General features: G+C 41.4%; 1 non-coding gene across 1 annotated transcript; it reads right to left on the reverse strand.

The window, feature by feature from the left end:
- Positions 1 to 10,121: 10,121 nt before the first annotated feature.
- Positions 10,122 to 10,196, reverse strand: Trnap-cgg (transfer RNA proline (anticodon CGG)). The gene has a single exon. It is a non-coding gene; the product is annotated as a tRNA-Pro (tRNA).
- Positions 10,197 to 19,309: the final 9,113 nt, after the last annotated feature.

Genomic DNA, 19,309 nt, shown 5'->3' on the forward strand with positions numbered 1-19,309 from the left:
TTCTAATGTTTTGTGTGTAGGCAGCGTAAGGACGGATAGAGTAGAATACGTTCGGGTCGCAAGGAGCGGGCAATGGCAGCCTAAACGTGAGTCAAACGGTTAATCACAGTATCAGTTAGAGCGGCTACGGTTATATTTCTTATACCAGCGACTTTTAACAGGAAAGTACTACCAGTTTTACTGCTGAATTCCCCAGATGGGGTTACAGTTGAGTTAACTCTGATCGCTGGCGAAACTCGAGCAGCTACATTTCCGTCAGTTCAGGTACATGATAACTCAGACTTGAAATAATTTATCTCCAATGTAATTTTTATTAGCTGGACTTTAATTTTTGCCGCTTAATCTCTATGCTGTCTGGCCTCCTAAGGTATCTCACTGACAGTGCCTCGACGCACCAGGGCAGTTTTTATATTAACGTTCCCAATTTCTTTGTTTCATTGTGGTCCTTTTGATAAATATGTGAAATATACATTTAGATATTTAAGTTTCTTTATTTCTTTGGTAGTTGTGCAGATTGATTCGGGAGCGCGGTGCCAGAAAAGTATCCAATGCATACTGGTTAACGGCAACTGCACTTATGACGTCATATGGGTCACGTACAACGAAGTTCTTTGTAAACTCGGTGGAATACCCGGACGAACGGCGAATACTTCTGTAGAAATACGAAAATACATGTTTCACTCTAATGTCTGTCATCTCTGGATATATCAGACTCTGTTACGGCCTGCTGGAGTGTCGGACAGTTAACATACAAGCTGCATGTAGTGATAAGTTGTAATTTCGGAAATTTGGAAACGTGTGGTAAGTTCCTATGGGAACAAACAGTTGAGGTCATCTATCCCTGGGCTTACACACTACTTAATCTAACTTACGCTGAGGACAATACACACAACTATACCCGAGGGGGAACTCGAACCTCCGACGGAAGGAGCCGCGCGAGCCATGGCAAGGCGCGAGATCGCGCGGCTACCCTGCGCGGCAGTGATATGCTGTAACTCACAGAGAAAGAGAACTGTGAAGGAAAAGTAATTGCAAAAGAAAACTAGCTTACAAGTATTTCATCTACTCCCTGTTACTACTATAGTTAGATACCACAAAATCGAAGTGCACACTTTGATAAACAGATGGCGCCCCCACTTAGTTATTTCCGTGAACTATAGAATACCCCACAGGTGGTCGATTCCTCTGCTCTGTTCATGTATTCGTGGTCAGATATCAGAAGATGCTAAAGCATAGGACGCACTTCGTTAAACACTTGGTGAAACGCACTGTTGGTTACTGTTAGTAACACATGAGTAGTTGTTCTAGTAACAGTTGCTTCTTAGAAAACTGTTTGCTGATTGATGTAGCCTCACGCATACGAGGGTGAGTCAAATGAAAACCTTAAATATTTTTTAAAATATTATTTATTTTGCAGAAGTGGTACAAAGCGGTATCACTTTTCAACATAATCTCCCCCACGTCGAATGCAAGTCCTCCAGCGCTTGAAAAGTTCAAAAATTCCCTTAGAAAAAAATTCTTCTAGTATTCCGCGCAACCACTCATGCACCGTGTGGCGTATTGCTTCAACCATTGCGTCTTTGAGTGGTCCAAACCTATGGAAATTCATTGGGGCAAGGCCTGGTGAGTATGGTGGATGAGGAAGACACTCAAAATGCAGGTCTGTTCAAATGGCTCTGAGCACTATGGGACTTAACATCTATGGTCATCAGTCCCCTAGAACTTAGAACTACTTAAACCTAACTAACCTAAGGACATCACACAACACCCAGTCATCACGAGGCAGAGAAAAACCCTGACCCCGCCGGGAATCGAACCCGGGAACCCGGGCGTGGGAAGCAAGAACGCTACCGCACGACCACGAGCTGCGGACTGCAGGTCTGCGATTGTTGCATCTGTTGTACATGCAGTGTGGGACCTTGTATTGTCATGTTGCAAAAAGACACCTGCTGGCAGCTGTCCACGTCGCTTTGATTTGATTGCAGGCCGCAGATGAATTTTTAGAATATCTGTGTTTGATGCACGGGTGACAGTGGTCCCTCTAAGCATGTACTGCTCCAAAATGACGCCAATTTCGTCCCAAAAGACAGTCAGCATAATCTTCCCTGCTGATGGTCCTGTTCGAAACTTCTTTGGTTTTGGTGATGAGAAATGGCGCCATTCCTTCTCGGTCTCTTCGTTTCCGGTCGGTGGAAATGAACCCAGGTATCGTCCCCAGTAACGATTCTTGCAAGGAATCCATCATCTTCTCGTTCAAAGCGCCGCAGAAATTCTTCACAAGCGTCAACAAGTCGTTCTCTCATTTCAGGAGTCAGCTGCCGCGGCACACATCTTGCAGACACATTGTGAAAGTGGAGCACATCATGCACATCGTCAATGTGGTATTCTGGCCCGTGACTAATCTGTAAACATGCTGCAATGTCATTCAGCGTCAGTCGGTGGTTTTCCTTCACCATTGCTTCAACTGCTGCAATTCTCTGTGGAGTCACAACTCTTTGCGCTTGACCTGGACGAGGAGCATCTTCCACTGAAGTCATACCATTTGCGAACTTCTTACTCCATTCGTAGACTTGCTGCTGTGACAAACATACACCACCGTACTGAACCTTCATTCATCGATGAATTTCAGTAGATTTCACACCTTCACTACGTAAAAAACTAATAACAAAATGCTGTCGTTATACTGATACTGCGACGGTATGTGTGCATCTGCACTATGCTGCCACCTGCAGGCCATTCTGCACGCTGTTTGTAGCACGCTTGTCAACTTACAGGATAACGGCGCGAAATTTCTATTTGTTGTTACAAATTTAAGGTTTTAATTTGGCTCACCCTCGTATTTCACCGTACACTTCGTTGAACTTCCATGTTTAAATTTATCACAGTTCGTGGTGCCTTACAACATTCATGTCATCATTTATATGATTCCGTTCGTTGTTTTAAAAGTTTTTCTGTCTATCTACTTCTGTCATTCTAAACTTCTACAATACCTTTACTTATGCATCAATTCTATGCCTCTTGTTTCCTTTATGTCAAAATTACGATTTTTTAAATTCGTATCGAAAACTGACAAAAGATTAGACCCACACTAGCCGCGAAACAACACATAAGCTGAAACGCATAGGACAGTTAAAGTAAGAACTAAAATTGCTCTAAGTCCAGTTGCATAATACAGCACTTGATGTGTTTGTGGGCGTTAATCTATTTTTCAATGTTGTGTGACGATTTCGTTCATCTACATCATTTGTCTGCTTCTTTTGATATTTTACATTATATTCTGAATGTAAGTGGTTTCATTCTGTGTTTTGAAACGTACAGTAGGGTCCCGTTAATCCCAACTTATTGGGACCGGACCTTTTTCAGATTGCCGATTTGTTCAGATTGCCCGTAATTAGGGTGACGAGTTTCTAGAATGAAGTCTACCAAGCAGATAAGCAGGTACACCATTGTAACAAATGGAAACAAGAGTGGGAATAATGGCTCACTCTCATTCCCTGCCTTTTTTGTTGTGCACTGTTGAGACCTTTGTAGTGTCTGAGGTCAGTGCACTGCCAGTTGGCGCGCAGAGCGCTTGGTTATGTTACTTATCGATCGCTGGAAAGCGTAACAGTTGTATTGTATTCCTTCAGATGTAGTAGTGTAGGTATTATCTAAACTGGTAACGGAACTGGATGTTGATAAAGCAACCATTCGTAATTAGAAAAAGAACCGAGTGAAACTTGAACAGTCTTGTGCATCGTCTTCTGGAAAAACACTCGAAATTCGTAGACTTTGAAACAGTTCCAGTACGATAAAGTGGATGAAGCTGTTTTTCTCTGATTTACGCAATAAGAGAAAGGGGAACTCCTTCGAGTGGTGCACTGGTTCAGGAGAAAGCTGTTTACCTGAACACGTTAATGAATGGTGATGAGTCTTTTAGTGCGAGTACGGGTTGGTTGGATAGATTCAAAAAACGCCATGTCATGGAATCCGTCAGCTAACAATTACTGGAGAGAAGCTTTTTTCTGACCGTGATGCAGTGAAGGAATACTTGGGTGAGTTTGAAAAAATGATAAGAGAGGGAAAGTATTCTCCCCAACAAATTTATAACGAGACTGGCCTTAATTTTAGAGCATTGCCAACAAAGAGCCTGGCATCAGAAGCAGGAGACCTTGCTCCTGGTTTTGAAATGTACAAAGATCGTGTGACATTATTAGCGCGCAGTAACGCTGCTGGTAATCACAGCTTGCGTTTAATGCTGATCGGCAAATGTGCTAAGCCCGGAGCTTTTAAAAACTGCAACATGACGTCCCTGACCGTATACAGGGTGTTACAAAAAGGTACGGCCAAACTTTCAGAAAACATTCCTCACACCCAAATAAAGAAAAGATGTTATGTGGACATGTGTCCGGAAACGCTTAATTTCCATGTCAGAGCTCATTTTAGTTTCGTCAGTATGTACTGTACTTCCTCTATTCACCGCCATTATTTCATACGGGACACTACCTGTGCTGCTAGAACATGTGCTTTTACAAGTACGACACAACATGTGGTTCATGCACGATGGAGCTCCTCTACATTTCAGTCGTTCGTACGCTTCTCAACAACAGATTCGGTGACCGATGGATTGGTAGAGGCGGACCAATTCCATGGCCTCCATTCTCTCCTGACCTCAACCCTCTTGACTTGCCGCCGAATGTTACACCACTTCTACAGACGACGGACCAGGGCGTACTGCAAACATTAAAACTGATTTACAGAAAACAATTCTTAACAATGCTGATAGAAGATGATGACATTCCTTTAGTGGACAAAATAAAAAAGACTAGTGTGAAGGATGTTGTTTATTGGGCTGCTGAGGCATGGCAGAATATTTCAGAAAATACTCTGAGAAAATCGTGGAGAAAACTGTGGACCTCTCTTGAATTTCACAGGGCACCTTAATGGAAAATGAAGAGGGAAATCTACTACAGATGATACAGACAATCCCTGGATGTGAAGAAGCTAGTGAAGAAGACATAGATGAGTGGACGTCAGTGGATGGGGCATGTGTGGAGAACCTTACTGGCGCTGATTTAGATGCTGCTGTGACTCAAGACCAGTGGACTGCTGTAATGGAAGTGACAATGAGCCTGAAAGCGACAAAGGAGAGCTGGTGCCACGCACTGACGCAGCAGAAGCCCTTAACCTTGCCCTACGTTATTTGGAGCATCTTCCCACTGCTACACCCGCTGATTTGATGTTTATGAGACTATGGCGCAACTATGTGTTATATTTTGCAAAAACAGACATAATGTCTTATGGGATAACAGCAATCGGTGATTTTTATGTTATTTTAAATCCGTCTTGATTGCAAATTTTTTTTTTTATTATTCATATGACCGGTTTCGGTTCATTCAGAACCATCTTCAGATCTGATATTTATGTTACAGGAGTAACCCGTCCAATTCAGCAACTTTCACATGCTACGTCACATCATGTGACGTAGCATGTGAAAGTTGCTGAATTGGACGGGTTACTCCTGTAACTTAAATATCAGATCTGAAGATGGTTCTGAATGAACCGAAACCGGTCATATGAATAATAAAAAAAATTTGCAATCAAGACGGATTTAAAGTAACATATGTGTTATATAACAGACTGTCTTCCTTACGCCAAAAAATCAAGACTCAGTTTTTGTCATCTAAAAAGCAGAGATAAAATGCTTGCAGTACTACAGTAAGTTTGACAGCTTTTTCTTTCATTGTTATGCATTGTTTAAACCTAATGTTTTCTTGCCAGTTTTTCTAATACATGTTTACTGCTCTGTGTAAATTAAAATAGTGTGTATGTACAGCAATTTACCTCACAGTTTTTCATACTTGGACTAACACTTTTCATGCTTGGATTAACCGAACGTTCGGATTCCCGGGGTTCGGATTAGCGAGACTCTGCTGTAGTTTGTTTCTAAGAATGATTTCTTTTCGTTTTAGGTTCTTACGTGCTCAGTCTTCTGTCAATACTGTTACACAGAAAATACCTGAATGATTGGCATAACATTCATTATGCAGGATAATAAATTATTTATCATATAGAGATCATTCAAATGTAATAAAGTTTCCTTCATCGCCGTCTCTTCTTCTTCTTTTTAGGTGCTGATCCGGAATAAAATCATTAGACGATTTTGTATATTTGTAAGCTGTGGAGACGGAGCTGTGATTTACATTCGTGGTTTGTAGTATACTTACCTGCTTGTCTCTTAAAGACTTTGTCTATGCTTTTAAATGAAACTTACTCAAATCTCTATGATGGAGTAATCTAACTATGCTGTTTGTTCTAGGATTTTGTAACAAGTACGACACAGCATGTGGAATGTGAGAAATGATGTATGGATCTTCACAAAGAGGCGCCCACTTAACGTTACGTCACTTCAATGCATAAGATTTTTGGCTGAATACCCAAAAGTACTTGCCTGCCTCTTGTAAATTCGTGTGTTTTGTGAAACTCGTGTTTTCTGATTCTGGCGTTAATTACTAGGGTGACTAATACATCTCATATCTTGTAGTAGTAGGGTTCCGGTTGTCCACGATTCTTCGGAAGGGGATCACACCATTCGTTACTTTCCTTTACGTCAATCATAATATTGGTAGGTGCATAATTAGACATATATTGGAAAACCGTTGTAAAAGCCCTCGAAAAGGACAAATAGCTCCCCCACTTGGCATGATTCCCTGATATGTACATTCGCATAAAACGGTCTAGTTTCTCGAATGCACTGTCACGCGGATTAGATGGAGGGCTAAATCTTGAGAAAAGGATAATTTGGATGTCATTATCTTTCAAAAAATTCCTCCACTTATAACCTGTATAATATGAAGCATTGTCCGAAATTCATGTATCGATCATAATGCAACCATTCGTTTATGAAAATTGTGAAATATGGCGCTAATCACTGCTCCCGTATCAGTCATGACACTCGTATACCACTTATAGGCAGTGACGGATATATTTGGGGGCGCGCGCCCCACGCACCCCCCCCCCCCCCCCCACACACACACACACACACACCCGGGGCCATCCGCATTGCCACCCGCGACGCCCCCGCCAGGTCAGCGTGCACGCTATTCGTTCATTTCTTTCGCCAGTCGACTCGGATGTATCGAGTTATCGAGTAGTTACACTTTCCCATGTAGCACGCGCGTCCTCGTCGTCGTATTTTATACGTTTCTGTGTGGCACGTAGATAGCTAACACATACCTACGAGAAAAGTCGCGGCCATTCTAGTGATGTCGATACGTTACTCTGCCTGGCATTTGTTCGAAAAAAATCGCGAATATTCTACTGTTTTCCTGTACAGAGAACCTTCGAGGTCGACATTGAAGGAGGATCGACTTAATGGCTTAGCTCTGTTGAACACTCATCCTGACAGTGATTGTCCTATTGACGATGTAATCAACGAATTTGCCACGAAGGATAGGCGCCTAGAATTCATCATTTAAGGGAGATAACAATTGCTACTTTTTTATATCTTAGTATGGCATTATCTTCTATATGTGTTTAATCAGTTTAACCCATTCATGGGCACATATTTTGTAGCAACTCAGCGAAGATAATCTTTTTGCTACCCTATTAGAAATGTGATCAACAGACTGTATTAATTTTTTGATAATTTTAATTTTGTGATTTAGTACCAAAATCACCATGTCACCTCTGTGGGATATTAAAATTGGTGGTAAATGGATTTTCCCCTTCCCTTTTGTGTGCTGTTATGTATTGGTATTGCAGGTAAAACAGTAATGAACAGTATTTTCTGTTTTTATTGTATTTTTTCTTTTACTTTATTCAGAACATATTTGTTGCCGATGTTAAAGTTTACTTACCGATATATAAAAAAAAAACTTATAGCTTTATCATGTAATAAAGTATGAGCTGATGCAGGTCACAATACTGCATACATCATGAAGCAATGTGTTCCGTCAACAGTAATGATCTCACGATAAACAGAAACTGATTGTTGTAGCAGTTTTCATACACTGGATCCGTCGTACTAGCACAAGATGTCAGGGATATACAGAGCTTTTGGGAATATGCTTCCCAAATGTTGGTGGGCACTATGCTTCCCAAGGACCGCAAATGGCAGATAATTGTGTGGTAAGTATTCTATGATGGTGATAACCATACTTCCCAACAATCATTAAAACACCATTGCTTGGTGGAATACATACTTCCCACAGTCCTGAAGGCCATATTTCACAACAAACAGAAACTACAGCAGGTGAAGCCAGGAGCGTAGATAAGTGGAAACACATATTTCCTTAAAGTGCTATAAAGAAATACGTTTAGTGGGAGGTATGTTCACCACAGTCTGCGAAAGGATTAAATATAACTTTCTTCCACTTTGCATGTGACTTGATTATTTTTCATCACTGTTAAAGTAGAGGTAGCTAAAGATATCTTTAGCAGACTGGAGGTGTTTCTGTATCCTCCACTGCCTGCAATACCTTTTGTCGTTGCTAGAAGGATCTCTTTTACTGGTGATCGGCACTGAGTATGATCCTGGAGTAGCTCATCTGCTAAACTTGCATCGTGATTGTGCCTTAGTAAGAGTATGTGTAGCGCGTTTACATCCCTAATTATATTGTGTTTGTGTACTGTTTTTCAGTCGGTGCGTCAAACATGTGTGTTATTGTATCATCGTCCCATACGCATTCCTCTGTCACCACCTGGGTGTGAGTTGTGACCATATTTAGTTTGTCTAATGTATCGTTGTTGGAGTGATTTCACTCGTCATCTTTATAACATTTATTATCCGATATTGTCTGTTGTTTCCACCATTTTGTTGTCTTTGTATGTGTGGTATCATGTTTTGATTTGTAACATTATTCTCGCTTGGTTGACCATGATCCATTAAATTACTGTTTGCTGAGTAACACCTGCTGTAATTGTTTCCGTAATGCTGTGGTTGCGGATTGTTTTGATACGGGGACTTTTTGGTGCTATGCTAATTGTGATTATGATAATTTCCACTTCGATAGTTGTTATTATTGTTCCCGGCTTTTCGTTTTTATTTACATTATCTCCATTCGAATGCGTGCCATTGTTATTATTGTACGCATTCAGATATGTTTGCATGTTTTGCTGTGCCGTGCAGTTGACATTATTCTGCGCCTGTGGATTAGGTTGGCTATCCTGCCCTGTTTGCATTTCTGTTATATTGCTCACTCTTCATGTCGTCATTAATGATATTAAGTGAAACTAAGCCCGAAAGAAATTGTCCTACATCCTGACCTAGTGCCTGTATCAATTTTTCCTTTGCGTGGAATGGTAATCGTGTTTTTAATACACGTATTACCTCTCTGTGTCGTCGCGAGACGTAATCATCCCAGTGGCGTGTCATGTTCAAATATCTGTCAAAGTAACGACGAAGTTTACGTTGCCGTGAATTGAACGATTCTGGCTCGAACTCCATTTTTCGAAGCCTCTCCTGAACTGAAGCTGCTCAGAATTTGTTCAGAAAAGCTCGCTCGAATTGTTCGTAATACTGTATGTACAACGATCGGCAACGTTACATGCGCGTATGGCAGTTTCACCTTGTATGAATTCGATGTCACATCTTTTGCCTGTCTGTCCATGTACGGGGAAAAAGTTTCTAAAAGCTTTGAGAAAAAGTCTTCTCTTTTCATGGGTGAAGACTTGCCTATATTTTAATATACTTTCATTCTGTGACATTTCTGCTAATGCATTGCGTACCCCCTAATATAAAATATGCTCGTTTCCCATATACACTGGATAGGATATGTTACTTGTATTACGGCTCTTTGACGCCGGTACATGCTCCTCCACTTCTTGTTGCTGATTGGGCTGATGAGAATATCCACGATTAGCATTAAACTTATATTCCATCCGTTCATTTGCATTTTGATTTACTATTAGTATGTTTTGTGTGCTCATTAAGTATGTAATCACTTGACTGTTTCTGTATGTGTCTGCCAGTTTGTGGTGGAAAATGTACAGTATGTGTATCAGCCTTCAAAATTCCTTTATCTGTATCATTGACAATTGTAGTCAAATTTGGTTGTAAACAACTTTTGAAATCCAGAATGAGATCTTCACTCTGCAGCGGAGCGTGCGCTGATATGAAACTTCCTGGCAGATTAGAACTGTGTGTCGGACCGAGACTCGAACTCGGGACCTTTGCCTTCCGCGGGCAAGTGCTCTACCAACTGAGCTACCCAAGCGCGACTCACGCCCCGTCCTCACAGCCTTACTTCTCCCAGTACCTCGTCTCCTACCTTCCAAACTTAACAGAAGCTCTCCCGCGAACCTTGCTGAACTGTTATGATTGGAAGGTAGGAGACGAGGTACTGGCAGAAGTAAGGTTGTGAGGACGGGGCGTGTGTCGTGCTAGAGTAGCTCAGTTGGTAGAGCACTTGCCCGCGAAAGGCAAAGGTACCGAGTTCGAGTCTCAGCCGGCACGGTAGCTCAGCGTGTTCGGTCAGAGGGTTAACTGCCCTCTGTAATAAAAAACTGAGTTAATGGATCAACGACGAACTGAAAAGGGTGTCTTGCGACGTCCGCCCCGAGCAGATACAACGAATCAAAGCGAACAAAATGAGATTTAAAAAAAAAAGTCTCGGTCCGGCACACAGTTTTAAGCTGCCAGGAAGTTTCAGCTTTTAAAATGTTTGTCCTTTTCGTCCAGCCAAGTGTGAAAATCTTTGTTAACTTGATTGAAGTGATTGACAGTTTCTAATTGCAAACTGTCTTTCAAAGTATTTGCTAAGGTATCTACCTTGATATTTAGCTCTGCGGCACGTGTGTTTACAGAAACATGCGCGTCAGCAACACTTACTACTTGTGTGCTTAATGTAACATGATAGAACACGAATTATTAACGTCAGATACAAGTTCCTTATTCTGATTAAACAAAGTTTGAATTTTAGCAGTAGATTGACCCTGTTGCTCGTTAAGTGTTTTAATCTGTCTCTGTAAACCTGTAACACTTCGTGTTTAGTGCAGTGTTACTGTTTTGCAGTATGACTAATTCTGCTTTTATCTCATCATTTCCGGTTTTTTAAGGTAGTGAGATCAGTCTGAATGTTATTCAGTTTAGTTTGGATTATCTCGAGTTTGCTTAATATGATTTGCAATGGGTCAGTGACATTTGACGACGGCGCTGGCTGAACCACAGCCGCCGCCTCTAACAACAACACGTCGGCCCTCGTCAAAGGTTCTGACGTAGCTAAATTCATCCTACTAAACAAATTTCCTATTAGATTTTTATTATTGCCTACGTTTTGTGGAGTTACTGTGAATTTCTGAGACACACACTGGTCATTTCCTTTATGTGAAACACGGTTATGCTCCATTTTTATTAATTGTCTGCGTGTTTTAACCATCCCTGTGGAGAAATTCTGTAAATAAAATGTTATTTCGATAGGAGATGTCTAATTTAAATGTTATTTCGATAGGAGATGTCTAATTTTTAAACATCCCCTGCTACGAAAATTCATAAATTGAAATTTAAAATTTTTCAGTTCCAGTATTATTTTCTTAATGGCGGCTCGCCATGTTATGAATGATGTAGCCAAACGAAGCGACCTTGTTAGAACAATGTTTCACGTTGTACTGCTGTACTCTATTGTAGTGTGTGTGTGTATGTTACATGAACTATGGAATAACAAGTTGCGTCAACTACAAACTAAACAACATTTCTCCTAATAAAATCTACGACTCTTATACGCCCTTGCGAATGTGCTGCCGCTAAACATCGCTGCACCTCACCTATTCTGGTTCTTCTCCTTTCAGCTCTGCTTTTAATTTTCTCGTCAGATAAAATTTCAATTTTCGGTTTTAGTGGTTCTCCGAACATCAACTGTTTTGTGGCATGAAACAGCAAAATACGAGTAAACATTAGTACACAATTACGATAGTCCTTTCACGCAGCTCGCCGATAAAGGTTGGGTTTTCATAAAACGACGTAATTATATTTATTACAGGTTTGAGTTGCGGTCTCCCAAATTATAATTTCTACGGTTGCCAGGCGAAACATCAGACGTCGATATTTAGAAAAAACAGAGATACAGGTTGCTGGTCTGAAAGGATACGTTCTACAATACGAGACCGCAGATAAAATGTTGGTTAAGCGCCGCAATGCTACATAGGTGCTGCGAAATATTAATATACAAATACAAACTCGTCATGCCAAAAGCAAATAGTCGGGATACCGTCATTTTAAATAAAACACAATGTTTTTGATGACTTACTTCATCATCTAAAAAATGTACACCATCTGATAGATTACAGTAATACCTTCCTCCCTAAACTTTAACAGAAGAATCTTAATTAATGAAGTTTTTGTCTTTTGTTTTAGAAACAAAATTGCCTGCGATACTATCTCTTACACCTGTCTCATGTATATAAATTAATTCTTTGTTGACCTTTGAGGAGAACGTATCTTGTTTTCTGTGGATCTATTGTTTGTTTCTTGTTCACGCATCATCGCTGTATCCGAGACCCATTCGCCACTTCCTCCAGCTGAGCCTTTGTTTTTTGCGACACCATACGAAGGAAATCGTCAGATCATCAGCATACACCGCCATCCCATAGACTTGATCTTCTAAAATTCGGCACAAGTATGGTTCAACTGCCAAATCTCAATATACTGGGCTACAAATCGGCCCTTTTGGGCCCTCTTTGGTAAACGTAAAACGTAAACTCCGTCCACAAGCCGTGGCGGACCCAGCGGTACCGACCGGCCACCGTGTCATCCTCAGCCCACAGGCGTCACAGGATGCGGATATGGAGGGGCATTTGGTCAGCACACCGCTCTCCCAGCGGTATGTCAGTTTCTGAGACAGGAGCCGCTAATTCCTCAATCAAGTAGCTCCTCACTTTGGCTCACAGGGTTTGAGTGCATCTCGCTTGCCAACAGCGCTCTGCACACCCATCCAAGTGCTAGCCCAGCCCACCAGCGAATAACTTCGGTGATCTCACGGAAACCGGTGTTACCACTGCGGGAAAGCCGTTGGCGCACTCTTAGGTAGTTATTTTTATTACTTTCAATCTGCCAGCTGACCATTTTACAGCTCTACCCTGCAGTCAAGTTGTAATGTAGACATCGCCAAACCTGCACATCATGGATCTGGGTAAATCAAGCAGGCCACCAGCACGTTTGAAATGCTCCCACGTAAATTTTTGTTGCGTGAGCCCACTGTTTCGAATGTCTTGTTACATGCATTTTGGACTCATTTGCTTTGTCTGAAACCAAACTGGTGCTGATTAAGTCCTTGCAGTTGTCTGTATAAGTGTAACCTGTCACAGGGAAGCCTTTCCTGAACTTTTGCAAGTGATAGACTGTTCGTTGGCTTTTAGGATTAGCCGGATGTTTATCCTCGGACTTTTCTACTATAGCAGCTGTCACTAATTTCAATTACCAGGCACTCTACCCGGCGTTAGGGACTCATATGCTAGTCCGGTTAGGAATTGAACGAGACAGTCGACGAGAGAAAATAGCGTCAACTGTTTGCAGTACCTTGACAAAGGCTCGGCTACAAGCTGACTACACTCCGACAGACAATTAAAGCATGACGATTTCGGGATCGCTGAGGGTATCAGAAATATGAAACAGAGCATTCTACACGAAATGTTCCGAATTGTATCGAATTTTAACTGTAAATACTTAGTGACTGAAGGTTAACTTATCTCGCCGTTACTATACTAGTCTATCGGGGGCTCATATTTTCCTTATTTAGAAATTATACCATTTAAAATTAAGCCCGAGCTTCCGGCTCACTATGTCAGTATTGACTCCTGAGCAAAAATGTTTCACGACCATTGGTTTTTATGATCCCTTCTCTCATTAACTTGTTTATGTGCGTGTTGTGGTACTCAACTGAGAGAAAATTTGGAATACATTTCACATAAGTTTTCTCAGCATATTATAGTCTTAGGTGGAGATTTCAATTTACCAGATATAGACTGGGACACTCAGATGTTTAGGGCGGGTGGTAGGGACAGAGCATCGAGTGACATTATACTGAGTGCACTATCCGAAAATTACCTCGAGCAATTAAACAGAGAACCGACTCGTGGACATAACATCTTGGACCTACTGATAACAAACAGATCTGAACTTTTCGACTCTGTAAGTGCAGAACAGGGAATCAGTGATCATAAGGCCGTTCCAGCATCCCTGAATATGGAAGTTAATAGGAATATAAAAAAAGGGAGGAATGTTTATCTGTTTAGCAAGAGTAATAGAAGGCAGATTTCAGACTACCTAACAGATCAAAACGAAAATTTCTGTTCCGACACTGACAATGTTGAGTGTTTATGGAAAAAGTTCAAAGCAATCGAAAATGCGTTTTAGACAGGTACGTGCCGAGTAAAACCGTGAGGGACGGGAAAAACCCACCGTGGTACAACAACAAAGTTAGGAAACTACTGCGAAAGCAAAGAGAGCTTCACTCCAAGTTTAAACGCAGCCAAAACCTCTCAGACAAACAGAAGCTAAACGATGTCAAAGTTAGCGTAAGGAGGGCTATGCGTGAAGCGTTCAGTGAATTCGAAAGTAAAATTTCTGTGTACCGACTTGACAGAAAATCCTAGGAAGTTCTTGTCTTACGTTAAATCAGTAAGTGGCTCGAAACAGCATATCCAGACACTCCGGGATGATGATGGCATTGAAACAGAGGATGACACGCGTAAACCTGAAATACTAAACACCTTTTTCCAAAGCTGTTTCACAGAGGAAGACCGCACTGCAGTTCCTTCTCTAAATCCTCGCACAAACGAAAAAATGGCTGACACCGAAATAAGTGTCCAAGGAATAGAAAAGCAACTGGAATCACTCAACAGAGGAAAGTCCACTGGACCTGACGGGATACCAATTCGATTCTACACAGAGTACGCGAAAGAACTTGCCCCCCTTCTAACAGCCGTGTACCGCAAGTCTCTAGAGGAACGGAAGGTTCCAAATGATTGGAAAAGAGCACAGGTAGTCCAAGTCTACAAGAAGGGTCGTCGAGCAGATGCGCAAAACTATAGACCTATATCTCTGACCGCGATCTGTTGTAGAATTTTAGAACATGTTTTTTGCTCGAGTATCATGTCGCTTTTGGAAACTTAGAATCTACTATGTAGGAATCAACATGGATTCCGGAAACAGCGATCGTGTGAGACCCAACTCGCTTTATTTGTTCATGAGACCCAGAAAATATTAGATACAGGCTCCCAGGTAGATGCTATTTTTCTTGACTTCCGGAAGGCGTTCGATACAGTTCCGAACTGTCGCCTGATAAACAAAGTAAGAGCCTACGGAATATCAGACCAGCTGTGTGGCTGGATTGAAGAGTTTTTAGCAAAAAGAACACAGCATGTTGTTATCAATGGAGAGACGTCTACAGACGTTAAAGTAGAATCTGGCGTGCCACAGGGGAGTGTTATTGGACCATTGCTTTTCACAATATATTTAAATGATCTAGTAGATAGTGTCGGAAGTTCCATGCGGCTTTTCGCGGATGATGCTGTAGTATACAGAGAAGTTGTAGCATTAGAAAACTGTAGCGAAATGCAGGAAGATCTGCAGCGGATAGGCACTTGGTGCAGGGAGTGGCTACTGACCCTTAACATAGACAAATGTAATGTATTGCGAATACATAGAAAGAAGGATCCTTTATTGTATGATTATACGATAGCGGAACAAACACTGGTAGCAGTTACTTCTGTAAAATGTCTGGGAGTATGCGTGCGGAACGATTTGAAGTGGAATGATCATATAAAATTAATTGTTGGTAAGGCGGGTACCAGGTTGAGATTCATTGGTAGAGTCCTTAGAAAATGTAGTCCATCAAAAAAGGAGGTGGCTTACAAAACACTCGTTCGACCTATACTTGAGTATTGCTCATCAGTGTGGGATCCGCACCAGATCGGGTTGACGGAGGAGATAGAGAAGATCCAAAGAAGAGCGGCGCGTATCGTCACAGGGTTATTTGGTAACCGTGATAGCGTTACGGAGCTGTTTAACAAACTGAAGTGGCAGACTGTGCAAGAGAGGCGCTCTGCATCGCGGTGTAGCTTGCTCGCCAGGTTTCGAGAGGGTGCGTTTCTGGATGAGGTATCGAATATATTGCTTCCCCCTACTTATACCTCCCGAGGAGACCACGAATGTAAAATTAGAGAGATTAAAGCGCGCACGGAGGCTTTCAGACAGTCGTTCTTCCCGCGAACCATGCGCGACTGGAACAGGAAAGGGAGGTAATGACAGTGGCACGTGAAGTGCCCTCCGCCACACACCGTTGGGTGGCTTGAGGATTATAAATGTACATGTAGATGTAGATATTGTCTTGTACGATTGGACCGTCCCTGTTAATTTTCATTCAGTAATCCGTTCTCGTTGTGCGACACTGTTATTTATTTAATTAGCTTGCATGATCGTATCGGGTGCTTCCCTTCTCTGGAGGCCACCAGACATCGGACTTTAGCATCTAGCGGTATGCAAGAAAGCGCAACCGACACCCCACAAACTTCACGTCGCATTAACTTCTAAAAATTTTTATGCCGTTGTGGGAAGTGTACTCGAATGTAACTGTGGAGAGATGGGAGTCATGGCTCGAATACAATTCATACATGGGCTCCAAATAGATCTCTATACACCTAGTGTACATCCATTGGTTCTCTGATTTTTATCTGCAGACTTGATATAGCAGGTTACATAATACTTTAAAATTTGTCGTGCAGCTATTTTTCTTCATTGTTAACCTATCTGCTGCCTCGGTTTGATTTCCCCTTTTCATGCCATATTCTTGTCGTGTATTTCCGGGTGACGTGTATCATTCTTTCGTATTCTAGTTTATTCAGTTTCACGTTTAAGTTGATGAGTTTATAAATATGAATCGAGCTACTGTATCTAAATATCTTCAAGCGTCTGTAGTTACTAGAATGCCATGTTGTTTCGTCCTTGTTCATTTCCTTGAAAAATGTCGTATCACTGCCTTAAACTGCTGGTAAAATATTCATTTGTACAACCAGTTTCAGCCGTCAGATCATCATCATGTTCATAAAAATATACACAGCATCATCTTGGCCAAAATACAGGGTGTACATAAAGTCCGGGAACACTTTCAATTATTTATTTCACAAGAGCTAAATATTGTGCAGATATCAAACATATTGCATTTTGAAGAGGAACACAGATTTTATTTTTTTTTTTTTTTTTTTTTTTTTTACAAACATTGCATATGTGAACCATGAGTGACACGACAGACGTCAATTCGGTAATCGAATTCTTGCCATACCCGTCCCAGAATGACATCGTCGACTGTGGCAGTCGCTTCCCGTATTCTCTCCCCAAGCTCTGCTATATCACGTGGTAGAGGCGGTACATACACCAGATCTCTGGTGTGTCCGCACACAGAAAAGTCAGTCGGAGCGGGATCTGGTGATCGGAGAGGTCATTTCATGAAACAATGAACTCCAACAGCCAGAATGCTCGCTCCACACCTAAATTCGCCATGTTTGCGAATACGCTGACTATCGGAAAATTACCGAACTACGCTGTGGTGGTATACATGAGGGAAAAAAAACCTTATCTGTACAATTTTTGGTTCTTGTGAAACAAACAATTGAAACTGTTCCCAAACTTTATATATACCCTGTATAAAGTTTTTACCGTCAGATGATGAAAGCACTGGTATAATATTGTAATACCTATAAATTATGTCACAAGCTTAAGAAAACTGTTCTAGGGTGTGTACTCTCTCACGTTTTTGTACTGGCTTTTCCGAAACTGTTAGTTCAAATTAGTACAGTAGCTAGAGAAAATCAAAACTGGTTTCCAGTTATGGAAGATTTACCGCCTGACGGCACTTCCAGACGCTAGGGACGATTTACACAGAAGATAGTCTAGCATGATAATTACGGCATTGGCATTCACGAAAGCTGCTAGAGTGCACGGCCATCGGAGTTTATGGACGCCGTACATCGTCAGGCCATCGGTTGTCGTGTCTGTTCGAAGATTCCCAGAGGAAACAATCCGGACACACGAGGTCATGTGACCACGGCCAGTCTGTTCCCGAAGGTGTATCTCAGATCATTCCTCACAGTAATGCTGAAATGTGTTGGTACCCCACCATGCTTGGAGTACATCAATAGTCCAACATTCAGAGGTACATTCAACGAGTGCAGCCAGCCATCCGTACAGAGTGCAGTTTTGTGCGTCTGTACCACATTTCCAGTCAGCTACACCGACACAGCACCTTACGTCGGCACCACCCTAATACTGTAAGTTCAATTCAAAGATGACATGTTAATCACTCAAATAGTTTTTTGTGTTTCTGATGTTGTCTATCTCGTGTATTAATTTATATTACTATACGATGCGTGTTCAAAAATGACATGTTAAGCACTCAAATAGTTTTTTGTGTTTCTGATGTTGTCTACCTCCTGTATTAATTTATATTACTATACGATGCGTGTTGTCCGTGGTTTTATCACCTGCTAACAACGATTTTATACATGGTGTCGCAAAAGTCACTGGACACTGGGCACTGAATTAAATGAAAGATCGAACTTGTCTCATTATAAACAGTACTTAAAATTGTTTTTATGTTAAAACTGTTTTTGGTCCTCATTAATACATCTGCCAGGTGTTTTTTGGACTTTGTTACGTCTTCTATAGCATACTGTCCAAATCATGAAGTGCGTCGTGTATGTAGTCTCCTAGTTCAGCAGTGGTCGTACACTTTTGAAAATAAAAAGAATCCTTGACCACACACCATAGGACAAAATCCATGGTCGTGATATTTGATGAACGTGGAGCCGTGTCGATGTCTGTCCTTCGACCGATCACTTTTCTTTGGAAAGTTTAGTTTAAATAATAGCGGGCGGCAGTGGTATAATAAGATGTAACACCATCGTGGTAAAAGTAAAGTTCTTGAAAGTTTCCAGGACACTTCCTAAGTCCTGGTAAGACATAATTCTGAGGCATATCAAAATAATTATCTCCTGTCACTCTTCCTTCAAAACAATCTGCTCCAAGTACGCAAAATTGTGATGTTGCCCCCAGTACACTCATACCAGGTTGATTTCGTGGTTGTTCTAACAAAAGATTTTAATTGTTAGCAAACCAGTAAGAGCAGTGACGTCTGTTAACTTGTCCTGTTAACTCAGAATTACCCTCGTCATACCCCACAATTTTATAGCATTGGTTAGGATCATCAGTAGAACGAAAAACCAGTCCATAGTTGCAACTTTCCGGCATGCTTGAATTTCGTAAAAAGGTTAAGATCATATATCTGTTAGTCAAGCATCAATTCACAAAACTGAGGATGTCTATCTGGATAATCTTCAA

This window comes from Schistocerca serialis, chromosome 6 (assembly GCF_023864345.2).
Source record: "Schistocerca serialis cubense isolate TAMUIC-IGC-003099 chromosome 6, iqSchSeri2.2, whole genome shotgun sequence".
Taxonomy (NCBI): domain Eukaryota; kingdom Metazoa; phylum Arthropoda; class Insecta; order Orthoptera; family Acrididae; genus Schistocerca; species Schistocerca serialis.